The sequence below is a fragment of the Dermacentor variabilis genome, chromosome 10, assembly GCF_050947875.1.
Source record: "Dermacentor variabilis isolate Ectoservices chromosome 10, ASM5094787v1, whole genome shotgun sequence".
Lineage (NCBI taxonomy): Eukaryota > Metazoa > Arthropoda > Arachnida > Ixodida > Ixodidae > Dermacentor > Dermacentor variabilis.
This window is the reverse complement of record NC_134577.1, coordinates 90,814,041-90,820,578: the sequence shown is the minus strand read 5'-3', so window position 1 is coordinate 90,820,578 and position 6,538 is coordinate 90,814,041.

The window sequence follows — 6,538 nt, the reverse complement described above, 5'->3', positions numbered from 1 at the left end:
AATTTCGACTAGTTTTGAACGTTCAACTATGCTACGTAAGGTCTGAGCGCACGAACGCTTGCGAGCGCACGCTCACTTCTGGCCGCTCTTGGTAAGACGCCTTAGTAGAATATTGACACTGCTTCAAAACGCGCGAATTGAATGTGGCTACTATCCGTCGGTCAAGCTGGTGAAGGACAAAGCCGGTCCGCATCCCGTGGCACGGTCAGACTGGAGCCTTTGAGCGCGAGTGTGCACTCAAGCACTCTCGTTCTCAAAGCAAACGCTGCGCCTGCGCAATACACTTGCATGTAGCTGCCGTCTGCTACGTAGCGTAGATGCCGCGGCCGCCGTGGGGTGTCGCGACAAGTCCACTGACAAAGCGCACGGCGGCTCACTGAGGACAACCATGTTTGGCTAAAGCCCCGCATTAAGTTACGCTTGGTTCGTCGGAGGCGCAAAAATCGGAAATACTAACATCTACAAGAACATCCAAAATGAAATTTGAACAGCCCGCCCCGGCGACATATTTTTCTATATATTGTCACGTGGTGGTTACGTATAAAGAACACAGTAGCAATACTGTGAAAGACGAAACTAGCTTTTATTGGGCGAACCTGTGCCCACAAAAACAGGCTACGCTCAAAGAACGGTGACAGCGGCCAACACAGTCGGCCATTGTCAAAATCTGATCAGCGGGTCAAGCGCGTAGGCTTTTATACATGAGTCGTCGAATGTTCCAGAGTAATCGCTGGGACCCGCGTGTCTTCCACAAAGCTGAAAGACTGACACGTGACAAGTCATGAAAAGTTTCATTTAGAATATCCACATGAAGTGATTTCACGTGGTTTCTTAACGTCCCTTGAATGTCGTTAAAAGACGCCCAACAAATTAATTGTTGAAGCAAATAAATCCAATGTACGAGGACGAATTGCTCTAGCAAAAGCCATAGTTATACCAGTGCACCTTCGTCAATGTGCCAACTTTGCCGATTGTCGCAGGACAGAGTTTGCAGCGCTTTTAAGTGGCAGCCACGTTACGATGAAACGCATTTGAAACGCCAAATAACATCATTAGTGTAAGCAGTGCTGCCGACATCAGGCTGCTGACATTGTGTTTAATGAATATCATTTTATTCAGAATTCGCACCGCGCAAAGAGAAATGCAGCTAAAATGTTCCGGCGCGAAGCTAAACCAAGATATAAACAATGCTGAGCGATGTAGCGTAAATTTGTCTATGAAATAAAGAAAAAGAAATTAAATAAAAGCACGATATCACCAAATTGTGTATGACGATAAATGAAGGTTGCACAGCATTGCACCAGAGAGCAGTTAATCTTCCGCCACAAATCACTGATAGCCTACAATGTGGAGTGAGGCGCTGCTGACGAACGATTATATTCGTGAGCCCAAGGTACCGCCATCGTGGCCAAGCAATCACGCCGGTACTGTTCCGGAAAAAATTCTTCAAACTAATTCGTATACTAGTGTAAGGGCGCAGCGCCATCTAAATAAGCAAATGAAACGTAATTCCTCTTGTTTTTGACGAGACGGATCAACTTTCGCGACGCATTAATCAATCTACGAATCTCCTATGGCCATCACGGCTGACGCTATGGCAACAACCGCGAGGAGCAATAGTTGGTCCCGTCTCTGACAGGGACCACAGGCCGAGCAGTAGCCGTCTTCGAGCCGGTGGAAAAGCGTGTTGCCGATAGCCGCCGCTTGGGGCGCCAGTGCCTGGCAGTGGCTTCTGGCGGCAGAGTCGGCGAGGCAGGCGCGGTGACCGGCAAGTTCACTGCAGACGGATGGCATGAATTCGGTTAAACTATTAGTCCCGCATTTAAGGAAATACCGCGTGTAACATGCATAAATTTATTATGCAATGCATAATGCATAGAATTTTTCATGATTCATAATAGGTACCGCGTTCGCAATAGAATACATATTATACAAATTATCAACGTATAATTATCAACTTCGTATTCTCGCAAACGTGAAACTGCAGCGCATACGACGCACAAATTTATAATAAAATATATATTACACAAAATATAACGCACGGAACAAATATTACAGAAAATCAGAGCGTGAAGATTCTTCTGGCATACAGGCACTCTTCTGGTTGCCACATCAAGCGTATCTAATCAATTCACTAGAATCGGTACAAAACCAAGCAGCACGTTTCAGCGCCATGGATTGGCACCGCCGCTCTAGTGTCACCAACATGCAGTACACGTTCACACTTTCGTCCTCGGAATCACGACGAAAAGGAGCTTTTTGCTTCTTTACTCCTTAAAATTTCTTTACAGTGCACATGCAAGTACATTGCCACTAGCATACGTCATCAGTGTACATCACGCCCGCTGCGTAGCGAACGCATACATGCGCCTCTTTTCGACCTAACCCAAGATAGCAGTACGTGTGCGCTACCAGGTGCGAGCAGCTGCTGGAATGATGTTCCAGAGAGTATCACTAACGTTCGCGATAATGCTGCGTTCAGAAACTTAACATTAACCACCTACAACGCTGTTTAGTCTTTGCGCTTGGCATGGTTATAGCTTAATGTCTCAATTTAACTATGTATAACGCTTATTTCTTTTTTGTTTGCTTGTTTTCATGTGCTACACGTTTTTACGAAAATTAATGTATCGTCCCCGACACACAAAACACTCCAAATAGGAGCCCCTTAGGAATAAATAAATAAATAAATAAATAAATAAATAAATAAATAAATAAATAAATAATGAATACCCCCCTCCCCCCGTGTTTTTTAAGATGTTTGTGCTTTAATACTCATTTTGTATGCTTGCAGCTACAACAACAACTGCAACAACAACGGTGGCTTCGAAACACTCACGCGCAGAGTTTGTGCCGCGCGACGCGGCTGATACGCGTCGTCCTGGACCTGGCGGCATTTCGGTACAAAGGAACAGCGTAGAAATCTTCCATTTTCCAGTCACACGACTCCCATTCCTGTGTGAATTCCTTAAGCTTGCAGGCTGTAAAATGACAAAGGAAGGTAAAAGGTGGGCAGCACAGCGCGTAATTTAAAGAAGGTAAGCAAATGGAACCTCAAAAGGAGGATACATCTTAAGGAAATATATGAATGTTTCGTACATCAGCACCATTATCTACTTCTTGGAAGCGAACGACTGCTTAATGCCGCGACGCTTAATGCGTTCACTAAAGGTGTTGTATTCGCAAGTACGATATATAGAAAGAAGTACATCTTAGAAGACCCACCCTACAGCTCTCCCCTCCGCATTGAATTTCCACTCTGGGAATTGGTGTCCTTAAAAGTTCTGCACCCCAAGGCTTCTGTTTTGCCGCAGGAGTGATCCACTGACGCTTGCACGAGATCTCTTCTTTTTGCAAGTGAGTGCGCTGCGGATTTCAATGACTTTAATTAGGCTTTTCACACTCATTTGTCGAGCATGGTCCTCGCACTATTCGTTTAGCACTGCTGAGTATACGAACTTATTTTATTGAATTATTTTTCATAATCATCTCGCATCATGAAATTCTGCTTCTCATCGCATGAGGCACTTAAACTAACCATGACGTTCTTTGAACAGACCCGACACTCGCGCTAGAAAAACCTACTTGCCATCAGCATCAAAGAAGAAAGAAAGCAACGAAGCCGTTCTCGCTAATTGTTTTTTTTTTCTGGAACGTGACAAAAATTTCACAGCGAAAGTGTACAGGGGAGTTCCACAACGGGGGGTGCTATCCTGAATATTGTAACATCCTGGGACGTTGAAAATTTGGCGAAAAAGCCATCTTGAGCCAATCAGGGAGGCCGTAGCAACCCTTTGGGCCAATCAGAGGTGACAAGATGGTTAATTCGACAAGATGGCGGAATTTGTCAATGTCCAGAATAGTAGCCTGGGCCTCGTGCGGCGGTGACGGCCAAGGCCGACGGCTGCATGCAAGGGTGTGGTCAGCATCAAGTGTCAATCAAATGGCAGCCAGCAAAGCAGCCTGCGTTGGAGTACCCGAAGCGGCCGTATTACCAGAACGCCGGTGAGAACGCGCAGGTCTGACGCAGGCGTTGGTGTAGCCGGTGTACCATACGAGGGATATGCGTCCGAAGTGACGGAGGGCATCGGTGTACTAAGCTCGGACGCAGCGAAGCATATCTACGAGAATGTTCTGGGTGGAGAACAGTAATTTCCACCGGATGTATGAAAGCGTTTGCAATATATTGGGTTGAGTTCTGGCAGTGGCAGAACAGATCTTTAAGGTTTTCCGAAGGGTGTCTTTCATCCGAATGAAGGTTGTTTTCGCTACGAAGCAAGCAAGCAAACAAACAAACAAACGAACAAAAACAAGCAAATAAATAAATAAATAAATAAATAAATAAATAAATAAATAAATAAATAAATAAATATTGGGGCCTGGAAGGCATGAACGTAGTGCATTTTGCTTATTTTACGTGGCCCATTTGGTAAGCTACATGCTTCTTTGCACCATGTATGCTTGCACAGGTTCATAGTGCGTTCATTCGTATTCTACGCTTTCCACTGTGATGTTGGCACCAAGTAGCATGTCAACATTAGCGTGTCAGTAAAGGTTGACGTAAGCCACAAAAGCGACCAAAAATAGCTTTTTCCGCCAGTCTATCACACCAGTCACACTCCAGGGTCAAGGCAATTAACCATGGAAGCCCAGATGAAGAAGATCTCAAAATCGAAGCTATTTTTTCTGCCTGGCGCGCGCACCACACACACGCACACACGCAAACGCTCACACGTCTGTAAATTCCTTCGTGCGAGCGGTCCCTGTAGCCTGACCTAGTTGGACCTGATAACGCGAGACATTGCGTATAACTGTAGAGGTTGCTTCTCCACATTAAGAGTCCTTGCAGGGAGAAGACTGCTTCTGCAAATCCGTCCTGTGAGCATGTCGCAACACTGGGACGTTTGCGTGTGCGAGTGAGTGTGAGTGAGGTCGCAGTCGTGAGAAGGTAACATGAACATGTTGTTTATTAAACATAAGCGTTCGTAGTCCAAAAGTCGAGGATTCGTACACTGAGTATATATGATGGACGAAATGAGGAGACAGGGAGGTGTGGGTTCGTGCAGACCGCCAAATCGTGCTGTCTCTTTGAGAAAGTTTTGTGTGTGGTGGGGGGGGGGGGGGGGGGGAAGAGTAGTGGTTAGACCGAAGCCCGCGCAGCGTAGCCTTCTTTTTTTTTTTGTTAAGCGCTTACAGAATCTCATCCTCGGAGTCCTCTGGCAGGAGTAGAGGGAGGCCTGGGGACTGCTGTGGCGGCTATACCGATAACGCCCATATCTTATGGGCATTCCCTCCCCAAACATCTCTAAAAGCTTCTTTGTCGAGAATACCTTGCCGCCTTCACCCCACTTCCCGATGGAGCTGGCTCGCTTTCTGTCGTACCCTCTCTGTAATCTTCCAGTAAACCCTGGTATCACATATCAGGGCTATACGGGAACGGTATGGCATCAGGCTAGGTGAAAGATAAATATATTTACTATCTCTATCTTTCTCCTCGAGGATTCATAAAAAATCGCTTACAGTAGTAAATTTATACGAAACAAAGATTCCCTGTAGCTTGGTGCTTTTATCTCTTTTGTATTCCATCTTCATCGGTATTCGAAAGTCCTGGCTTAGATTCGAACCAGCCACTTAAGCTCAGCAGAAGAAAACCGCGGCTTATAAGCTACACCCCTGATTATAACTGATTACCCTTTTAGGTAATCACTATCTACAGCAATGTATTAATTGGAGTAGCACCATCATATTGCGCCTTTATCATCCACTTCGTACCTTTGGCTAAAGACCTTTTTTTTTCGTTATACGAAGCAAAACAAAAAAATTTACAACGCTCTTCCTCAAGGTATCGACCGCATGTACTCAGATATAAGTGCATTGATTAGAATCCTAGGGGAAGCAAGATGACTGGGGATACCCCCCCCCCCCCCCCACTACCTTGTGCCTCATAATTGGAACGCGGTTTTGCCACGTAAAACCCCGTAATTAGAAAAAAAAAAAGGATTAGCGGCAACACTTCCACTGCTGCTACTTTACCTGGAGGGTACAGGTGGGACTTGTTCTCAGCCGAAGCTATGGCGCCGCAATTGTCATCAAATTCAGATAGCAGATCTTTTCGGAGCACCGATATCGCGGACTTGAGGAAACGAGAGTCCGAGCAGCCGTTGTCTTCAGCAGCCGAACGAAGACAGTACGTCATTTCTCGCAGCAACCTAAAAGCGAGGGAAGGAAAAAAAAAAGACTGTGCGCTTCCATCGGCAATCGTCGTCGATTGGCGGCGATTGCCGATGTAAGCGAAAATCCAAACGCTTTCAAAAATTAAAAGATTTCAAAGATTAGTTATTCGCTATAACAAATGAATGATGTACTTCAAGGCATCCCTGCATTTGATGCAGCGAGGACATTTAAATAGTGTTTGTTGTTTCGTTGCCCAATTCTGTCGAGAACAGAGCTGTTATTCAGTGCGCACCTATAAGCCTAGTACACATGCCTGTACATGTGCCTATTCGGAATGTGTGTGCTGTTTCCGGCGGCGCGAGCA